The 22,769-nt window shown below is 47.7% G+C and overlaps 1 protein-coding gene across 1 annotated transcript in view; it reads right to left on the bottom strand.

Moving 5' to 3' along the window:
* PLD1 (phospholipase D1) overlaps positions 1–14,820 on the bottom strand; it is a 135,764-nt gene extending 120,944 nt beyond the window's left edge. The window contains exon 1 of the mRNA XM_081190054.1: positions 14,697–14,820. The gene's annotated coding sequence lies outside the window, so the exon portion shown is untranslated. The remainder of the gene's footprint in view (positions 1–14,696) is intronic.
* Positions 14,821–22,769: the final 7,949 nt, after the last annotated feature.

The following is a 22,769-nucleotide window of genomic DNA, read 5'->3' as shown; positions in this document are numbered from 1 at the left end:
TCTACCAGCTCCATCTGGTACGCAGGCTGAGACCCTACCTGCCCGCAGACTGTCTCACCAGAGTGGTGCATGCTCTAGTTATCTCCCGCTTGGACTACTGCAATGCACTCTACATGGGGCTACCTTTGAAGGTGACTACAACTAATCCAGAATGCAGCAGCTAGACTGGTGACTGGGAGAGGCCGCCGAGACCATATAATACCGGTCCTGAAAGACCTACATTGGCTCCCAGTACATTTCTGAGCACAGTTCAAAGTGTTGGTGTTGACATTTAAAGCCCTAAACGGCCTCAGCCCAGTATACCTGAAGGAGCGTCTCCACCACCATCGTTCAGCCCACACACTGAGGTCCAGCTCCGAGGGCATTCTAGTGGTTCCCTCCCTGTGATAAGTCAGGTTACATGGAACCAGGCAGAGGGCCTTCTTGGTGGTGGCGCCAGCCCTGTGGAACGCCCTCCCATCAGATGTCAAGGAAATAAACAACTACCTGACTTTTAGAAGACATCTGAAGGCAGCCCTGTTTAGGGAATGATTTACTCATTTTCTGCAGGAGGGCCTTCCTCATTTCATTTTGAATTTATATTGTTATATATACATCTGCCACAACATATTGGGACAAAATAGTGCCACTCTTAGGGCTAGGACATTTTAAAAAAAGGAAAAAAAGAAATGAAAGTGAGAACCTGCGGCAGCTAATGGTGAAAACTGGCACTGGTTGGCATGGCTAGAAACTAGAAATATAGCAGCCCCACCTTTAAACATACTTGCCTGGCAAGGCTAATAAGGAAGAGTCTGGGACTGAACCAGAAACAGAGGAATGCTCAGTTCATAAGGATAATAGACCTGAAGCTGCCATCTTTAAACACAATTAAATGGAACCACATCCTCTTGAACTCTGCAATCCCCAAACCATAAACCTAAGTATGCTTAATTAAACCAAATGCATATTTATTCTTTCCCCATTTACCGCTTCCATCATTTCCACCTCCCTTCCTCCATTGTCTCCTCTGTGTTTTAATTTTATATTGCAAATTCCTCTTGCACTTTGCAAAGCAATTTGGCCATTGACGACACGGCAATTCAACGAGCATCAAAGTGGGGCTTCCAAGCAAACAAATATTACATATTGCATCAGACATGTCATTTCCCGGTTACTCCGGAAAACTCATCACTTTGATTTTATGGAACAAGGCCCTTAACAAAGTGCCTTAAGGACTGCCTGATTCTTTATGCTCCATCTCAACCTCTGAGGTCTTTTGACAGGACACTTCTGGTAATCCCAGGTATGACTGGCCTTTCCCTGGGGCAGCCCCTGCCCTGTGGAACTCCTTGCCAATAGGGCTTCGGCAGGAGCCATCCCTGCTCATTTTTAAGGGAGCAATCCTTTGCACAAGAAGCTGGATGTTAAGCCAGTGTAGAGCCTACACCAGATTCAAACCCCGTTCAGCAGCTGGACAGCTGCAGCTGCTGCTCTTCCTAAGCCTGGCCTGGCAGAGGGAAAACAAGCCTTTAAAATGGCGCTCCATCCTGAATGGGCTTAGGATCTGGTCTAAGTCTCCCCACTCTGCTCCTGCCCCCACTAACACCCCTTTCCCCAGTTTGGCAAATTGAGCCGATATATAAAATAAAGAAAGGTAAAGGACTCCTGGATGGTTAAGTCCAGTCAAAGGCAACTATGGAGTTGCGGCGCTCATCTCGCATTCAGGCCGAGGGAGCTGGTGTTTGTCCACAGACAACTTTCTGGGTCATGTGGCCAGCATGACTAAGCCGCTTCTGGCGCAACGGAACACCGTGATGGAAGCCAGAGCGCATGGAAACGCTGTTTACCTTCCCGCCTATTTATCTACTTGCACTGGTATGCTTTCAGCTGCTAGGTTGGAAGAAGCTGGGACAGAGCCACGGGAGCTCACCCCATCACACAGATCCGACACTTTTACCTTTGAGCCAGTGTATCTTTGGCTGAGCTGGGGCTGGGGACTTAATGCCGGCTGAGCCAGATACTACATAGTAAGCTGCCCATCTCAGCCAATCTTGCCCCCTAAATGTCTCCTGAAAACTGTATTATTACTCAGACAGGACTTTCAAAACTGAGATTCTTGGCCAACCAGCTCTTACAGATACGGCTGGTGCTTTTATTGCGCTAAGTGTGTTTCTTAGCCTGTGTACCTCCTTATGCTGTTTTATGTCGAAGTGTGGTTTGTTGGAATTTAAGTGGTGCTGTGGTTTAAACCACAGAGCCTAGGACTTGCTGATCAGAAGGTTGGCGGTTCGAATCCCCGCGACGGGGTGAGCTCCCGTTGCTTGGACCCTGCTCCTGCCAACCTAGCAGTTCGAAAGCACGTCAAAGTGCAAGTAGATAAATAGGTACTGCTCCACTGGGAAGGTAAACAGCGTTTCTGTGTGCTGCTCTGGTTCGCCAGAAGTGGCTTAATCATGCTGGGCACATGACCCGGAAGCTGTATGCTGGCTCCCTCGGCCAATAAAGTGAGATGAGCACCACAACCCCAGAGTCGTTCATGACTGGACCTAATGGTCAGGAGTCCCTTTACCTTTACCTTTACCTTCTTATGCTATTTTATGTCGAAGCGCGGTTTGTTGGAAGTTAAGTAGATAATAAATAAATAAAACTTCCAAATAGGTATGCTGGGGATCACAAGCTGCGACTAGACAAAAAGTTACAGTGAGACATCCAAGAGCCATTCATAAAGCACAGGAAATAAACAAAGGAAGGCTGTTGGGAGATTTATTAATGTTCCGTTGAATATTTTGTTTCCTGACTCATACAGTGCCTTTCGGTGACCTAGTGAAAAGTTTCCTTTTTTATTTTTTCTCCTAGGCATTCTTCTAGTGAAAGAAAGGGGACAGTGTGCATCAAAGCCAGAGAACACAAGCAAGACATTCGCACACAGGCCAAAACTCATTAGATAAATCTGTAGTTAGCAATGCAGCCATTTGCACAACAAACGGATCCCTAGACCTTCATGATTCATCCCCAAATGTCCATCTCTGAAATCCAGACTACGTAGGACACCCTTATGTTAAAAGCAGCTGACTGGGAGGGGGAAAGTGTTAGAACTGGACGATACTCAGGGACGGGTGGCAATATGCCACCATTTCCCTGGCTTAAATCAACCCTCTTCCATCCAAAGCTAGAATTATTATTATTTATTAAATTTGTTAACTTGCCCAAGGCAACCCAAAGCGACGTGCAAACCAAAGCTATCAGAAACAGAAGAGAAAAAAGACAGAAGGTCATCTACAACTGAGTTTTACTCAGAGTAGACCGATTGAAACAAATAGGCCTAACTTGGCCATGTTTGTTAATTTCAATAGGTCTACTCTGAGTAAACTTAGTTGAATAACACTCAGACACTCCTCCCCCTAGTGTTTTGGAGTTATGTATGCTTCTTGGGGTTCATAACCTGACTTTTACTGGGCATGGCCCCTCTTCCATCAGCCAGTTAGAAAGCTGCAACTATCAGCAGCCACCATTCCTGCTGGCACAGAGACGTTCTCTGCACCTCTCTTCTGCTCATAACAGAAGGAAGGGTGGGTGGGTGTCCAACCTTGAGACTATTTAAGAGGTCATGTTCAATGTATGAGGTGAGCTCCCGTTGCTCAGTCCCAGCTCCTGCCAACCTAGCAGTTCGAAAGCACGTCAAAGTGCAAGTAGATAAATAGGCACCGCTCCGGCGGGAAGGTAAACGGTGTTTCCGTGCGCTGCTCTGGTTTGCCAGAAGCGGCTTCGTCATGCTGGCCACATGACCCGGAAGCTGTACGCCAGCTCCCTTGGCCAGTAAAGCGAGATGAGCGCTGCAACCCCAGAGTTAGTCACGACTACTGGACCTAATGGTCAGGGGTCCCTTTACCTTTACTTTTATGCCAGTAGTACATGTGAAAAGGATCTAGGGGTTTTAGTGGCCCACAGCACTCAGGGAGGGATGGACCACAAGCTTAACATGAGTCAATATGAAACAAAGCAGCAAAAAGGAAAAAAAGTGCTAATGCTTGTTGTGTATTGAGTCAAAGGATTGTATATCTGTATTATTATTGTCTGTATTTGCATTAGGGTAAAGTAACTGCCTTTTGGTTTCAAAGGGTACAGCTACTATTGGTTCATTTAAGCTGCTGTATTTGGATCCTCTGTCTTATTGGTTTCCTCCAAAAGGCAGGGCTGTGATTGCCTGATATTGTTCCCTCCAAAATGTATCCTTTCTAGCTAGTTCCCTGTCCCTATAAATGTAGCTTTCCCCTCCTCAGGCTTCAGTCTTGTTTGCCTTAATAAAGAAGTGTTACTAGAGAACTGTCTCCAGCATATTATGTCAAGAGAGCTGAAATCACAAACCCCACGTCACAACAATGCTATTCTAGGCTGCATCAACAGAAGTATAGTATCCCAATGAAGGGAATTCCCTCTATTCTGCCTTGGTCAGGTCCTGTGTCCAGTTCTGGGCACCACAGTTCAAGAAGGATATTGACAATCTGGAACATGTGCAGAGGAGGGCAACCAAAATGTTCAAGGGTCTGGAAACCAAGCCTTAGGAGGGAGCTGGGTGTGTTAAGCCTGGAGAAGAGGAGACTGAGAGGAGATATGATAGCCATCTTCAAATATCTCAAGGGCTGTCACGCGGAGGATGAAGCAGGTTTGTTTCCTCCTGGTCCAGAGGGTAGAACTCGGACCAATAGATTCAGTATACAAGAAAGGAAGAACTTTTTAATGGTAAGAGCAGTTCGGCTGTGGAACGGACTCCCTAGGGAAGTGGTGGTCTCTCCTTCCGTGGAGGTTTTTTAGCAGAGGTTGGATGGCCATCTGTCATGGATGCTTTAGCTGAGATTCCTGCATTGCAGGGGGTTGGACTAGATGACCCTTAGGGTCCCTTCCAACTCTAAGAATCTACGATTCTACTATATGAGTGATTGAACCTGCAACCACCTGCATTCAATACACAGATTCTGTCACTGACTTATGGCCCTGAGATAAAGAGTCTTTTAAAATAAAAAACCCTCCCCTATTGGCACATATTCAGTTCAAATCTCCCCCTCCCTGTGGCTTTTAACTAAACAGGCATTGGGAGATTGAATATCTGGTTTGCTGCTAAAATTCTCCTGTTAAGAGTGAACTCAAACACTTCTACAGAACCCAAAGCAACATGTGCCTCAGGCTGTCGTCCTCTCCTCAGCATCAAGCTTGATCCAGACAAGCTCTCCTTCTGCTAAAGGCCTAACATAAATGCATCACATAAACTTGAGAGGGAAACTGCCTCTGTAAACAAGGATGGCATTCTTTTCTTGCTAACACAAAACCACTAGGCTGCCACCTAGTGGCAGCATCCTTGCGTATAATTCACAGTAGAACAAAACATAAAACTCCAGCCAGCAATAACACATAGGAAAAAGATGATCAGGGAGAACATTGCCATACTGAAAGGGAAGAGAAGTTCAAGTTAAAGACAATCCTTTCTTTCTTTTTCTTTTTCTTTTTTGGCTGTAGTGACTAGCTTGTTGGACTAAAGAGATGGAAGCCCAGGTCCAAATTTCTACAGAGTGATAAAGCTCACTATCTGGTCTTGGGAAAGTCCTAAATTCTCAGCGTAATCTTTTCAGAGAGCTGTTGTGTGATTTACAATTCAGGCTTGATATCCTTGTTGGAATTTCAGGTGCAAACGGAATAAGAAGTTTGTGGCCCCGTGGAAAAATATGGGGACAAGATGTATCGTGGCCAAATAATGGTTGTGGACTGATTCATCAGATAGACAGGACCTGATAAAGCACAAGCTGATGTATTGACTTAACACAGGTTGAGATCTGCAGACTGCAGGAGCGTATCTTTAAAGATAAGGTGCTCGATGGGAATGCCATACGTAATCTAAATACCTGTTTGATAAGCAGAGCATGAATACTAAGTAAGGCCAGTTTCGCCACACATTGCACAGAAACAAGTGTGGGTTTGCCACTGTACACACGTGTGGCCTGCGTGATGCGACTGTTTTCAAACGCCTATTTTGTCACATCCAAATTGTTCGCTTTTAGGCTCATGCTGAAAGAAAAGATGTCTATCTGAAGAAGAACAGGCCCTGTTATTCGTCAGAGTGAGACCATCGCCACAGGAGGCAGATTCTGGGGGGCAACAGCCCCTCAGACACAGCCATTCTCCTTCGCCAGAGATTAGAGCTATGTGTGCTACTTGGCCTGTAACGATGCGTTGAAGAATTTTTTGTGCTGCTTTCCTCCTTTGCCTTGCCAGGCTCTACAGCCCCTGTGGCAGAAGCCACCAGGAGCTGGATTGTGGGTGTAGAGGCCTCACAACAGTGTGACAGGGATGGAACAGTATCTAGGTCCCGCCCAGGAAAAATGAAACCTGTGCTCTGGGTTGGCCTCTCACCTGGACAGGGAGGAGAGGGAATTCCCTGGGATGGAATGCAGGTGTGGAGAGGAGACTGAAAGCTGTACCACTCTTGATGTACAGATGGTATATTACACCAGTAAAAATGGCAAAAATGTATAAAACCGGGCCGAATACATGTTGGAAATGTAAAGAAAAAGAAGGTACTTTTTATCATATGTGGTGGGAATGTAGAGAAGTTTAAAAAATTGGGAAATGAATTGAAAAAAATGTTTAAAATGACATTTGTAAAAAAAAAACCCAGAAGCATTTTTGTTAGGGATTGTAGAACAAGACCTGCCAAGAAAAATAAAGAACTTATTTATGTATGCTACAACAGCGGCAAGAGTCTTGTTAGCACAAGGATGGAAGAATGAGGAAACCCCAACGAAGGAACAGTGGCGAGAAAAACCGATGAGCTAAGCAGAACTGGCTAAATTGACATATAAACTGCGTGACAAAGACAATCGTGACTTCAAGGAAGAATGGGAACTTTTTACAAACTATCTAAAAAGACAGCAAAATGACTTGGACTCCTTGGCAGGTTTTGAATAAACATCCACAAATTTATTAGTTGAACGCATGACAGATGTGGAAAGGATATGTACAATTTTATAACATGCAGAGAACAATATGTGCAAAGAAATCAGAGAGGGGAGCTGAGAGAAGTCCTTGGTGGGGGGGGGAAGGGGGAAGGGGAAAAATAATGCAATTGATTATTTGGATTGATAATTTGGTATGTTGAAAGTGTTTAATAAAAATATTTTTTTTAAAAAAAAAAAAGCTGCACCAAAGACCTCGCAGCAGGCTATCTTTCCTCTTCACGCCCCATTTTGTATGCTGCGATTAATCCCAAGTACGTGTGAATGAAATAATAGCATAGACTTCTGCCGTTGGCCCTCCATCCATTTTCCTCCCCTTATTCTATTGTCTCCTGTGTGTTGATTTATTGCAGAGCTACAAGCCAGGATGGCTATTCCTTGCCTCCCAGGTTGGAGGTTTCTCTACATGGGTTGCTGGGAATCTCGAACAGAGGAAGCACGGTCATGCTCAGGATCTGCTTTTGGGCTTCCCGTGGACCCCTGGCTGGCCACTGTGACATAGCTGTCAACTTACAGATTTGAAAATAAGGGACCAGCAGCCTCGGAAATAAGGGATCAGCAGCCAAAATAAGGGATTTTAGCCAACCAGCTCATTTCCTTTCCCCCATAACAGTCAATCGAAGGAGCCTCTAAAACAGATCCCATGAGATCGCCGCCCACCATTGTACTCATCCAGCTTCTTTCCACCATGTGCCCCCGCTCCAGACAGACCTTTTGGCAAGGGTGAGTGGGCCGTTGATGGCATATCCATCCGATTCCGAGCACAGGTATGTTCAATTTCTGAGCCCCTCCGAGCCAAAGGCAGAAGGCCCAGCCAGCAGCCAAACAAAGCCTCAAGCGGTGGTTCCCATAGTGCAACAACCCGGCAAAGGGGATGCAGCAAGGAAAACCACCGTCACCTCTCCGCTGGGAAGCGCTGAGCAAAGGCGAGTCCCCAGGCAACGCGGCCGATTTGATCGGCACAAGGCATGCAAGCTCCACCCCCCAGTCGTTCTTAGACTCCTTATTGGGTGAGCAACACAGCCAAGCAACACAGTTGGAGCCTCCCTCCTCCCTATCCAGCAGGGAGGGAGGGAGAGGAGCTGCTTCCTTTGAAACCCAGGAAATTTAAGGGACATCATCAATAAGGAACAGCAGCGGGACACAGTGCTGCGATAAGGGAGTTTCCCACCAAATAAGGGACAGTTGACAGCTATGCACTGTGAGAACACGATGCAGGACTAGACGGGACTTTGGCCTGATCCAGTATGGCTGTTCTTGGGGATGGGGAATCCGGCGGCCCTCCAGATGTTACTGGGCTTCAACCAGATGTCTTAGGCAGCGGGGTCAAAATGGTCAGGGATGATGGGAGTTGTAATCCAACAACACACAACTCCCCACTTCTGTTTTATGGCAACCCAGAAGCATTTCTCTCTCTCTCTTTCCTTTTCTCCTTTTGCTTGTTAAAACATAGGTTTGTAAACATTTGCATGAGCTGCCTTGGGAACAGGACACGATACAAACCTAAGTAAATAAACTTCCAAGAGTGGCTTGTCAGCTCCTGTGGTATATTTACTCCTACATCTTTCTCCCACTTCTTACCCATGACTTGCCATGTGAGTGGCATGCAAGCGATCAGCAGAGTACTAATTACTGTGAGCTTACTGTGAAATCATAAAAGAGGCAGGTGAAGCCTTTAAACATCAGGTGTCGAGATCCTTTTACCCATCAACAGTTTATAATTCATCTGTGTTTCATCTTGGACTGGAGAGGCCCAAGTTCAAAACCCTGTCCAGCCACAAAGATCACTCCCATGGACTGGATGCATAAGATCCTAAATGTCATGGACATGCCATCCCACCTCAGTGAGGAAGGGCTGGAAGACGTGAGGCTAACACACTAGAAGAACAGGCACATACTTGCTCCCCTTCACATGAGATGTGCTGGATTGGGGAACAGGTATTTTCAAGGCAGTAAAACGAAGCGTCACGTCCTCAAGGGTTGAATACAAACTATTATATATTTATGGCCCTCCAAATGTTGTTGGACTCCAACTCCCATCAGCCCCAACCAGCATGGCCAACACAGTCAGGACTTGTGGGAACTGTAGTCCAACAACATCTGGAAGACCACAAGTTCTCTATCCCCGGATTAGTTAGACAGATTTTTTTTATGCAAGTCCCTTTCGAGATCAAGAGACTTAAACAGATTTGGATGCAAAGTGAACTATTGTCTCAGGACAGGGCACTAGATCTATTGTGAAAGAGAAGAAATGCTTATTTTATAGTAAATATATATATGTATCATAGCACATAGTCCCAATGGTTAATATTTCAGTACAGGAATCCTCTGAGGTACTGTGCATTCTGAATATTTCATGGAGATTAATGAACAGCCCATGAAGCACAGTGTAACAAAAGCCAAGTCAGTGAGGTCTCCAAGAGATTACTTCATATTTTATACGCCTCTTAATGACTAGATAATGTTAGGCAGCCTCCAACACCTTACGCCATTGTGTTCATGTATTGCAAAAGTCAGTGGTTTTTCAGTCAGTGGCTGATGAACAATGCTGTGAGCTATTTTGATCCGCAGGCTTGAATACATAACATGCAATGTTGCAAACAGTACGAAAGAACTTGTGCAGGAAGTTCTCTGTTGGCAATCAGAATTATTTCCACCAAAAAGACATAACAGGACGCACTTTAGAGGAGATGATGCAGAGAACATATGACAGCTCTACAATAGGAAATTATGTTATTTGGATTGCTGTTTTGATGTATTGCCTAAACACCATCTTCCGGGCTAGGTGGGATATTTTATTTGATGCGTGCGTGGTGTTGTAATTTGGTGACAACCCCTAAAAGCAGGTGGAGCCTGTATCAAAAGTGGGTGTGCCAAGATAAAGGCCTACTTTGGACAGAAATTCTGCCCATGGTTTTGTCACATGGCACAGGACGGACACATCTACAGCAAGAGTTAGCTGTGCTGGGCAGCTAACTGGTGAACTGGAGATGTTTCAAGTTGCAACTGGTGTCCAATTCAGCACCTAGACCGCACACCAAACCTTGGCGTTCACCTGGCCAGTACTGAATGGGAAGTCATAAAGCAGTTCATAATCGGGCGAAACATTCTCCAGTGTGGCTCAGAGGAAACAATAAAACACCTCTTGCCTAAGTGTTTATCTAAGGCACAATCTATTTGCTTAAGTATGGGGAACACCTATTTACATGACTAAGCCACCCAGTACTCTTAGATAGCATGAGACTGGATCCAAGGCCAATACAGAGCCTGCTGATTTACTTCTCCCTTCTACTGGGAACAGGGAAAAGAAACGTCATGGTGCAACTGCAGCAGCACAACCAGACGCCTCCATCTTCTCTGGCTGCAACAAAACATGTCTCTCCCACATTGGTCTCTACAGCCACAGCAAGCGTTGCTACCTTCCAAGAGCTTGACCTCACCCCCAAAGGCACACTCCGCAATTGTCTCCAGGGACAGACATATGCCAGCAAAATAAACAAGTAGAAAGAGATTGCAGATTTAATTTAAGAGGCTCTGTGAGGTCCCTGGTTGCACCTTGGCCTGCTGGAACAACAAATCCAACATATATTTTCAAGAATGTGGGATCAGTCATTATTTGATTCTTTGTCCCAGCAGCCCTAGCGACAATATAAACTCTGCATAGCATCTACCAGAGAAGGCCTGGAAACCTGCATCCCTATGTCAGAAATGGGAGTACAAATTGCCACAATTTGCATATTCATTTGAGATCAGGAATGGGAATTACACAAGCTAATATGTGTGAGATTAGCTATTTCTGTTCCTTAAGACTGTGCACATTAAGTAAATAATTGTGTTGTTTTCTGCATTGTTTTTGATGTTTCCTTTCCACTGAAATGCCCTGAAGTAAACTACATTGTTAGTTTGTTTCAGCTATCACAAACAGCGAGATGAACGATGTATATTTTAGTGGAAGCCGAATTGCAGTAGAACAGAAACAGTGCTGATTGCAACACACAGGAAAGGATGGGCATTGCTGCCATCTTACATCCCTACTCCAGATGCTGCTGGAAACTACAACTCCCATCATCCCTTATCATTGGTCATGCTGGCTGATCATTGGTCATGTAGTCCAACTTCATCTGGCAGGCAGGGCAGCAGGTTCCCTATCACTGTCCAACTAAGTGTGCAACTTCCTCCAACGCTCCACCAAACTGCAGGCAAAACATACCATTTGCAGTTGTGTGAGTTTTTATTTAAGCCCAGAAGAGCAATTTTCATCTGGATGGTCAATCCTTTTCTTCTCTGCCACAATCCTCATGAAAACCTGACACACCTACAACTAACCGGGTTTCTTAAGCCAATGCAACTGAAAGAGGCATATTTAGTTTGGCCTTGAGACTGTGATTAAATGCAGAGGGCTGTGGGTTCAGTGTCAGGCCTTCTCCTCTCCTGCTCAACATTCAACCTGACACAGAACTTGAAAACTCATTCACAATTGTGTGGCATTTTGGCCAGTCCTAACAAGAGTATGGCCTGACTTTTTATTTCAAAGAGCTTTTGGCAACTCAGATATGATGCAGACGAGGACTTAATAGATTTTAAAATAATAACTTAGGTGGTTTTATCTGCATTTATAAAAACTGTTACTGGCTAGATGGTTTTCTTATTCGTTTTCTTTTTAGGTGTTGCTGTTGAGTAAAAGTATATATGCAAGCCATTGGGAAAGACATAAATAGATAAACCAGATTGCTAGGTGTGGACTCCCATCCCTTGCTTTGCTATTAAACCAGAGCCCTGGTACCTGGCTTTTGCACACCCAATTATTACTGATCCCTGTGCAGAAAACTGTTTCCACACACAAAATTCTCTGAATAAGGGTAATGCTGTAAAACACACATGCAACTATTTTATTGACTGATTGAATGATTGATTGAAAAGGAAGCATATGACCTTCTTCTCAGCTTACAGCCCAGGAGGGAGAAGGTTGGATCCAGACCTATTTAAATCAATGGGACTTGAATTACGATTAGCTTAAGTTCTGTTGATTCCAATAGGTCTACTCTAAGCAGAAGTGTGACTCCAAGATGCTGGACATTTCTGAGTAAACATGCATAGAATGGGGCAGTAAGTGCAGTAAGCATGCAAGTTAAGCACATTAAAATAAAAAGAGGGAGGAAAGGGGGCAGGAGTCAGGGAAAGGGGACTCTGGCAATCCCATTGGACACAGTATGTTCTGACTATACACGATTTTGGTTTTAGGCATGATCCTCGGAATGTAACCTCCGCAAAAGTTGCAGGCTTACTGTACGTGCAACTGCATTTGCTTGCTATCTGCAACTGTTTGCTCCCCCTGTTGTCTATTTCTCCTCCTTCCCCTATTCTAAATTTAGTCTGTGAGCATCTTGGGCCCAGAGATCTGACTTCTGTTTATGGTACTCTGTAAAACACACCAAGTGCTCCCCAATGAGGTTTTATTAAGAAACAAATGAATGAAGCTTGATATGCATGCCACAATTCAGATTATTACAGTTTTGCAAGTTCTCAGGCACAAACACGGCTCCCAGTTTGCCTCCAGACTTGCAGAATTTCATGGGAGGCATTCAAGTGCCTACCATAAATTTGGGTTTGTGCAATTAAGGCTGATGACAGCAGCTTCCTATCTATAACCTCCCTGCACAGCAAATTGGGCATCTCTAAGAGTCAAATCCCAACACTGTTCAACTTGAACTAAGACCTAAATTCATTTTCTGCACCATAGGGGGTCAATCGCTCAACAACTCTGGGCAATGCTCCCCAAAAAAGGTCAACAAGTAGATCACTGACAGTATTTTTATACTGGGAGTACATCACAGTCTCTTGGAAGTTGGACGTGCCTGCATTAGATGATCTTTGGTGTCCCCTCCAACTTTACCATTCTCTGAAACTTGCAGCCATCCAGCTTTTTGGCTGCACCTCCCACCATCCTTGGCCATGTATGCAAGAGCTGATGGAAGTCTAACAACCTTTCATTTCAAGAAGAAGAAGAAAGCAGGTCTGGTAATGTCCCCTGTCCCCCCACCACTGAGAAGACAGCCCTTTCTGAAAGAGAACACCAGGAAGTCCCAGTATCAGCCACAGCGAGGTGCCAGAAACTTCGCAGGTCCTCCCACAGTAAGGCTCCTCTGGAGCAAATCTGCTTCTCAGCTGCATCCATGAGATGGGCTCACGGTGGAATTTCTGAGAGAGACCAGACACTCAGCCTCAGATTATTCATGTGTGCACACAAAAAAACCTACAAAACAATAACAATTAACAAATACTTCCTGGTTGGGAATAACAAACACACAAGCAAAAGTCTGTACAAAGGTGGGGAGAAGAATTTCAAAGTTTGCAAAAGGTGGGTGGGGGCATGGGTGTAGCCCATAGCTGTCAACTTTCAGATTTGAAAATAAGGGATCAGCAGCCTCGAAAATAAGGGATAAGCAGCCTCACCTGTCCCGGGGTGAGGGGTTGGCTCTCAATCCGGGATAGCAGCGGGAAGCAGCTCTGGAATAAGGGAATTTCCCACAAAAAAAGGGAAGGTTCACAGCTATGGTGTAGCCAGGATTTATGTTGCGGGGGCAGGACACCCATCTGTGTCTCAAAAACAGTTGTTTTAATTTGACCCCAAGTACTAAGAAAGGCTGAGGGACACGGGTGGCGCTGTGGGTTAAACCACAGAGCCTAGGACTTGCCGATCAGAAGGTCGGTGGTTCGAATCCCCGCGATGGGGTGAGCTCCCGTTGCTCGGTCCCTGCTCCTGCCAACCTAGCAGTTTGAAAGCACGTCAAAGTGCAAGTAAATAGGTACCACTCCGGCGGGAAGGTAAACGGCGTTTTCGTGCGCTGCTCTGGTTCTCCAGAAGCGGCTTAGTCATGCTGGCCACATGACCCGGAAGCTGTATGCCGGCTCCCTCGGCCAATAAAGCGAGATGAGCGCCGCTACCCCAGAGTTGGTCACAACTGGACCTAACGGTCAGGGGTCCCTTTACCTTTACCCTTTTTACTAAGAAAGGCCACCTCATGAGAAGAGAAGACTCCCTGGAAAAGACCCTGATGCTGGGAAAGATGGAGGGCACAAGGAGAAGGGGACGACAGAGGACAAGATGGTTGGACAGTGTTCTCAAAGCTACCAACATGAATTTGACCAAACTGTGGGAGGCATTGGAAGACAGGAGTGCCTGGTGTGCTCTGGTCCATGGGGTCACGAAGAGTCGGACATGACTAAACGACTAAACAACAACTAAGAAAAAAATCTGTCAACATCTTTCTACAATTTCTACTTTTAGTTAAGTATTTCTATTTACTTACTTGAACAGGTGGCAGCTGTCCCCCACCCCCACCCTGGCTACGCCCCTGGGTGGGGGGACTCCCATCAGCAAACAATGACATCATAGGAAGAGCGATATCTGTTATTGAATTGGCTGAAGTTCCACCTTTGGCAGGTAGCTGGTCTTGGAAGGAGAGAAAGGGAGATCACCCCAGGGGCTCTCTCTCTCTCTCTCTCTCTCTCCCCCTCTCCCTGTCAGTCGTAGTTGGAGCGGGAAAGAGGTAGCGATTTCAAAAGTTTCCTGAGAAGTTGCAAATCGACGCAGCCGGAGCTGCTGTCTAGCAAATTTCCGGATCGCAGTAACTGCGACGCCGAGGGGCATCGTGGCGCGTTTCTTCGCCAGGGCGCTTCGCTGGCGCGGGAGGGGGGGCGCGCGCGGCTTACCTGCTTGTGGCGCGCGCGCAAAAAGCGCGCAGCTGGATCCCACCGCGGAAAGATAGAGAGGGCGCACGACGCCAGGAGCCGGAGGAGCCCGGGAAAGGAGTCCTCTTGCCTGGCTGGTGGAGCTGAAGCGGGGCGGGGCGGGGTCACGGCTGTCCCGCGCCCACAGGAGGCGGGTGCGCAACTCCGGCGAGGAGGAGACCTTGGCTTTGGGTGCCTCCGATTCTTCGAAAGGGGAAGGAGGGCCGCGGAGCTTCATCCGTGGTGGAATCACAGCTGAGAAGCCCTGGATTCAAGCCTTTGGCATCTCCTGGGAAATCTAGGAGACCTGCTGCTGCTGCTGCCGGTCCGTGCAGGCAATACTGAGCCCGATAGGGCTGGCAGCATCTGGCGAGGCTGCGGGCGGGCGCAGCGCTTTGCACGATCCCTTGCGCTCCTCTGGGTGCATGCGACGCTCTCGCAGCAGTTCTGTTAATGCAGCATCTTCGCTATTCACATCTGCTGGGCATCTCCCGGAACAATCCTTTTGTCTGTCCGCTTGCTGGAAGTGCGAACAACAAGGGGCATTCCTCGTAGGAACAACAGACAATGCACAATGCTTGTTGATCCTAAGGCCTGGGCCGCAGGCTCAAAGAAAGGCAGCTGCCTCCTCGATGTGTTTATTCAGAGGGAGCTGGCTTCCAGGAAACGCTGGCCAGGCTTTGAGAAGACAACCCTCTCCAACCTGGTGCCCTCTCCCCAAGCTTTGGGACTACAAAATCTCACATAAATTCCTGCATTGCAGGGGGTTGGACTAGATGACCGTCAGGGTCCCTTCCCACTCTATAGTTCTGTGATTCTATTAATTCTCATCATGGGAAGTGGTCAGGGATGATGGGCATTGTAGTCCAAAGCAGCTGAAGGGCTTCAGGCTGGGAAAGCGCTAGCTCAGTTGGTTAGAGCGTGGTGCTGATGGCGCCAAGGTTGCGAGTTCGAAACCCCATATGAGACAGCTGCATATTATACAAAGGTTATATACAATGTTGTGTCATAGAATTGTAGAGTTGGAGGGACCCTGGGGGTCATCTAGTCCAACCCACTGTAAAGCAGGAATATTTTGCCCAAGGTGAGAGTTGAACCCACAACCCTCGTGCTCTACTGACAGGTTTGTCCCTGGAAAGTCAAGCAAATATAATCCTAAGCTTTGACATGCATCTTCAAGTCACTTTTCTTATCATAAGCAATCTGATTTTGGGAGGGGGGTGGGCAGACGTTCAGGTGGTGCTTTCCATCCATCTTCAATGTGTCATAGCAACACCAGCCACCTATCACAAAATTTTGCATCCCTCCTTCTTCCGAAACTGTCAGGCAGCAATCCTTGATCTGCGCTGCTCCTTGAAGTGTCCATCTGGATGAGGAGAAGCCACGGCTGGCATTCTTACACCTTCCTAATCACAGTGCGTTGTCAGAATAATAAGTGCTCCTTATGGCAGGTGTGTCTGCTGGACTGGCAACCCTTGCGGGAGAGGAAGAAGCGCTCCAGCGTAGGCCTATGAAAATGAACACGAGCGACGCAACCGGTTTTGCAAGGGCCTCACCTCGAGTGCCAATTAGCAGAAAGCATCACTGAGTTGTTCCCTGAGGCAAGTTCGACTCTCTCTTGCAAACGGGGAGCATTACGTGTCCATAGCATTCTTTCCGGCAGCTAGAGCGGTTACCTCAGAGATGGGGAACCTTGGGCCTAGGTGGCTTGGATGTAGCCTTCAAGGCTTCTCGACCTGGCCCCAGGCCTCAGCCCTGGCCAGCCCTGCTTTTCACTCTCCATCAGTGTGTTTGCCTGGCTGGAATTTGCCCTAGGATGATGCCTTCTCTACTGCCTGGATGGGGAAGGGTGTGTGAGTGTGCGGAGGAACTGTCTTACTGCACAAACATACAATTTATTTATTTTTCCTGGAAGATTACCCAGAAGAGAATCCGTCCCTCGAGGTGAAAAGGGTTCTCCGCCCTTGAGTTAGAGCAGCCTGTGGCCAGGAGATTTGCTATTAGTTCTAAAATTGCTTTCAGGTACTTTCTGATTCTGGTGTACTTGTTGGTGTTTGGAGTTGACATACAGAAGCTGAACAGAACGTTTTATTCCTGCTGGAGGAGCGCATTTTACACTAGATAGAATCACACAGAGACTCTGAGTTTGGGAAAACAAGAAAGCTATATCTATTGCAGGAAGTACACAAAAGGCAGGCATTATAAAACTAATGAGGGACGCGGGTGGCCCTGTGGGTAAAACCTCAGTGCCTAGGACTTGCTGATCACAAGGTCAGCAGTTCAAATCCTCACGGCGGGGTGAGCTCCTGTCGTTCGGTCCCAGCTCCTGCCCACCTAGCAGTTCGAAAGCACCCCCAAGTGCAAGTAGATAAATAGGTACCGCTTTATAGCGGGAAGGTAAACAGCGTTTCCGTGTGCTGCGCTGGTGCCGGCTCGCCAGTTGCAGCTTCATCACGCTGGCCACGTGACCCGGAAGTGTCTTCGGATGGCGCCGGCTCCCAGCCTCTTGAGCGAGATGAGCGCACAACCCTAGAGTTGGTCACGACTGGCCCGTACGGGCAGGGGTACCTTTACCTTTATAAAACTAATGAAGCTTAAGCTTCAAGGCCCCTAATCCCAGACGGGCCCCAGAAGCAACTTGGGTCTACCATTTTTTTTTTATTTTGTATATATTTCAACAATCCCAAAGTTCGCGAGATGTTGTAAAGGTGTGGTGATCTGTCATGGAGCAACTCCACTGAAGAAGATAAGTGTGGTTACCCAAATCTTGTTTCTGGTTGCAAAGGGAGCCCATAACAGTTCAGGGCCCCAAAAATGTAGGTTCGCCACTGTTGATAGGGAAAATGCTAGTTCTAACTATGTACGGTGAAGATGCAAAGAGCTATGCTTGCTCTTTCATCTCAGCAGGAGAGACACACCAAGATGTCTCCTCTCCCAAGGAAAGGCTGGAGAAGAAAATGAGGTCACCAGTCCTGAGAGAATCAGTCTTAACATTGAAGGAGGTCAGTGCAAAAAGGTAAGTCTAGGAAGATTTGAAGGTATCTACGATACGATATCTTTATTGTCATTGTCCCACACAGAACAATGAAATTGAAAAACTACACAAAACATTCTAACCCCCCTAAAAACTCCGAAACCCCATTTTAAAATACAATATACTAGAGAGACTCCTTATGCTGCGTTTAGAACCAGAATTGCATTTGCGTAAAAACTGTTTCTCAGGCGGCTAGTCCTGGTCTTTATGACCCTATACCTTCTTCCGGAAGGCAGAAGCTGAAAGAGATCATTTCCGGGGTGCGTACTATCCTGTGCTATCTCTGCAGCTTTCTTATGGCACCTGACAGCATAGATTTGATCTAAGGTGGGAAGAGTGCACCCAATTATTCTCTCTGCAGTCTTTACAACCCTGGACAGCATTGTCTTTTCCCTGGCCGTGCAGCTCCCAAACCACACACACAGACCATAAGTTAATACGCTCTCCACAGTGCAATGGTAAAATGCCATCAACAGGTCCTTTGAGAGATTGTTTTTCCGGAGGATTCTTAGAAAATAAAACCTCTGTTGTGTTCTCTTCATCAAGTCTTTGCTGTTTTCTCCCCAGGTTAGGTCGTCTCTCAACTCCATTCCCAGAAATCGAAACTGAAATCGAAGTCAAGTCAGCCTGCAGTGCAAACTGACTTTCGTCTCAACGCTCCCAATGATACTTCCACCGAAGGAACAGGTTCACAGCTTGAGGGTCTTGTTCCTTGACCTTTTTGTTGTGAGATGGGCAAGCTGTATCTGAGGTACTGCTGATAGGCCACCTGGCCCTGCCTCAACTGAAATAACGTAGTCTCAGTTACCCATGCTCCTGGTTACCTCTAGGAAAGACTACTGTGCTGTGCTATACATGGGCCTGCCTTTGAAGGCTATTTAGAGAATGCAAGCTGTTAGATTTCTAACTGGATGTTATGGCCATTTTATACCTGTGCTGTGCCAACTGCTATGGTTCCCAGCCTGTTTCTGGGCTCAGTTTCAAAGCGATGGTTTTGGTCTTTAAAGCCCTTCATAGCTAAGGACCAAGACAAAGGCAACTGAAGGACCACCTGTCTCCATAAGTACCTGCCTGTGCTGTCCTAAATAGAACACCAGCAGCTATTTACCGTATTTTTCGCTCTATAAGATGCACCAGACCATAAGACGCACCTAGTTTTTGAAGGAGGAAAACAAGAAAAAAAATATTCTGAATCCCAGAAGCCAGAACATCAAGATGGATCTGGCTTCATGGATAGCTTCTTCCTGTTCTGGTTTCTGGGATAGCCGCGTGAAGCCTCTTCAGGGCAGTGGGATGAAGGCTCCCCCTGCCCTCAAGGCTCCCCCTGCACTCAAGATCGCTGCTCAGCGATCCCTCTTGCTGTCCTGGCTTATGGGATAGCCGCACACTGTGCTATTTTTTATCAGCCGTGACCCCCGCTAATTGATTTACGAACCTCGATTAGCGATTTATTAGCTGCCCGGCACGCTTCCACTCCAGCTCCTCACCGTCACGGCCCAGCAGAGCTTCGCACAGCGGTGTAAAACTGTCACCCGCTTGATTCAACTTCCAGACAAACACACAGAGTCCCGTTTGTCTATTTATAGCTTTTATTCCTTTATTCCCCAGGTTTTTCCAGGGCTAGTTGCAGCCATCACAGCCCTGCGTCTGTTCCCCACAGCTCACATAGTGGGACTGGCAAACTTTGCCCGAAGCTCCTCCCAAGCTTCTAAATTGACGTCAGAATGGTGAGGCATCATGGGAACAACTTAACCAGTTAAGTTCCAACTCCAACACCCCCCCTTGCATCACATTCTGACCACACCTTTTTGAGTTCAACACCTTCCCCTTTGCCTTGTGCCCCTTCCCGGCATCTTTCCCAGGCACCTGTTGAACCCCTTCAACATTCCCAGAATCACACTGTGCGACACTTTTCCACGCACCTGTGATCTGATACCCTACTGACCCATTAGGGCCAGCAGTTGTGTCTTCTCCGTCAGATGTTTCCCCCTCTGACTTGACAACCCTTCCGTGAGCTTTCTCCATTACCGGAGATGAAGCCTCACACCTGGACACTCCTTTCACAACCCTTGGAGATGCCCAAACCTGCCCTGAACCCTGACCCTGGACCTGGTCCTCATCACCGGGATCTGAACCCTGATTCTGGACCTTGTCCCCGTCACCGGGTTCAGCCACAGCCTCCCTTCTCCCTTGAGAAGACTTTGCACCCGTCACCTCGTGACGTATTCCCTTTTCCTTGAAAAACTTCTCCAGAGCAGACCCAGTAAACTGTGACCCTCGGTCGCTCTTGAACCCTTGCACCCTGGTGGAGAACCTTCGTTCCACCCCCGCAACCCAATCCTGGATCAGTTGCGCCACCTCCCCCTCTGATTTGAGAGAGAAACACCAGCCAACCTGGCTGTGGTCACCTGTCAGCGACAGCACATACCTGGCCTCACCCAGACTCTCAGACCTCTTGGGTCCTGACAGATCTGTGAGAACCAGCTCAAAGGGCTCTTTGGTTACCCTCCCAAACCCGGGAAAACCAAGCACCTTTGCACCTGTGCATGCCCTGCACCCTTGGGACCTCCTCCCACCTTGTGTGATTTTACACCCTTTTGTGCACCTGTGCAACTTTTGCACATGACTGGGAACCTTAGCACACTGCACCTGTGCTTTAGCACACTGCACCTGTGCTTTACCAGCATTCCCACAACCCTCCAGAGGTGACTCCAGAACAAAGACATTGTTCTTGCTCTTCGCCATGTTGACCCGTTGTCGCCCCCCTCTGAAAATGGAACAGGTGTCATTTTCAAAACGAGCATTGTATCCCTGCTTCTTTAGAGCTGATACATATAAAAGACAACACTTCAGTCCCGGCACAACGTAGAACTTTTGCTCCTCCTGTGAAGTAGAGAAAAACACGTTAGCCATCACACCACAGACTGATTTTTGTGTTCCGTCTGTGAACCTAACAGTCATCCCTGTCAAAACAGCCCTGCATTTCCGCAGCTTCCCAGCAGATGTCTCTGGAATCAAGATGCAAGTAGCAGCAGAGCCAATAACAACACTCTGCTCTGGCCTTGTCCCACGAGTCTCTTGCTGGCACCTGGCACGTTCACCAGCCTCAGTCTCACGCCTGGTTGTTTTTCCAGACCAGTTGCCATGGAAACCCGACTGGTTCCCATGAGAATTCAACAGTTTGACCTTGCAAACATCCTGTCTTGTCTCTCTGCTCCGGTGGGGGCAACTGCCACGCAGACGTTGAACTCCAGTGGAAAAACACTGCCTGGGGCTCCTCCCAGCTGGCTTGGCCTTCCTCCTCCCGGAAAAGCACCTCTTGCCAGATCCGCCCCCCCTGAACTGCCGCTTCATCCCAGCAGGTTCAGTGGAAAAGTTTTCAAACTTGCCTTTGGAACTTTCCGCCCCCCCCTTCTTGCTCACTAGCACTCCTTGAGGCTAAAGCATCAGGAACAGGGGCTCCAGCCATCTTTAGGCTTTTGTATTCCTTCCCCAGGGCTCTGGCCTCCTGCTGAAGCTCCATAGCAAACACAGCAGCACATCCCCAGCCGCCCATGCTCAACTTCTTAGAGTGAGCTGCTCAAACGCAATGTCCTCCAAGACCTGGCTGCCTGCCATTGTCTTCCGCTCCTCAAGCTGTTCAAACGTAGCTTGAATCACTTCCTGGCCATCTGCCAACTTCCCCCGGGGCCCAGCGTACTCACGTAAACACCCAGCCGCTCTTCAGCTCCCGGTCTAGCAGATCAGCTCCCCTGCCTCTTTGAACTTTAGGCAGAACTCCAAGCTGGTTTCAGCATCGTCGTCAGCTTGCCTTTAACCGTTAGGCACATTTCCAAGCTCTCTGCAGCCTTTCTGCACAGCGGCTTCAGCTTGCTTGCCTGCTTGCCTCAGACTCCGGCCTCCCGTTCTCCAAAGTCGCCCCCAAGCTGTACTCACAAGACTTCCAGCTCCCCTGGCGTGGAGAAACGCTTCCCTGCTGTTCTCAGCTCCTTGGCAGTTCTCAGCAACACAGGCACTTCTCTGCGTCTTGCAGCCAGCTGCTTTCAAACTCCGCAGCTGCTCCTTTGCCCCTTAACACCAGGCAAAAAGTCCTTCCGCCTCCTGCCGGCCCCCTGCTCGACACCGCAGATCAAAGCTCCCGGCAGTATCTTCTGTGACAGTTTTACAAGCGATGATGATCCATAACCTGTGCTGTTTGATCAGCCGTGACCCCCGCTAATTGATTTACGAACCTCGATTAGCGATTTATTAGCTGCCCGGCACGCTTCCACTCCAGCTCCTCACCGTCACGGCCCAGCAGAGCTTCGCACAGCGGTGTAAAACTGTCACCCGCTTGATTCAACTTCCAGACAAACACACAGAGTCCCGTTTGTCTATTTATAGCTTTTATTCCTTTATTCCCCAGGTTTTTCCAGGGCTAGTTGCAGCCATCACAGCCCTGCGTCTGTTCCCCACAGCTCACATAGTGGGACTGGCAAACTTTGCCCGAAGCTCCTCCCAAGCTTCTAAATTGACGTCAGAATGGTGAGGCATCATGGGAACAACTTAAGATGCACCAGACCATAAGACGCACCTAGTTTTTGAAGGAGGAAAACAAGAAAAAAAATATTCTGAATCCCAGAAGCCAGAACATCAAGATGGATCTGGCTTCATGGATAGCTTCTTCCTGTTCTGGTTTCTGGGATAGCCGCGTGAAGCCTCTTCAGGGCAGTGGGATGAAGGCTCCCCCTGCCCTCAAGGCTCCCCCTGCACTCAAGATCGCTGCTCAGCGATCCCTCTTGCTGTCCTGGCTTATGGGATAGCCGCACACAGCCTCTCCCGGGCAGCGGAATGAAGGCTCCCTTTAAAGAGCACGCGGTGCGTGTGTGCGGCCCTTCTCCCTCCTCAGGGAAAAGCCCCCAAGAGCCACACACACACACACACACACACACTCCACAGGGTTCTTTAAAGGGAGCGCTGAGCAGAGCCTCCCACCTGCATTTGCTCCATAAGACACACACACATTTCCCCTTACTTTTTAG

This window comes from Podarcis bocagei, assembly GCF_964188305.1.
Source record: "Podarcis bocagei genome assembly, chromosome: 4".
NCBI classification, from domain to species: Eukaryota; Metazoa; Chordata; class Lepidosauria; order Squamata; family Lacertidae; genus Podarcis; species Podarcis bocagei.
Note: the sequence above shows the minus strand (reverse complement) of the source record. Positions and strands in the feature narration are given on the sequence as shown.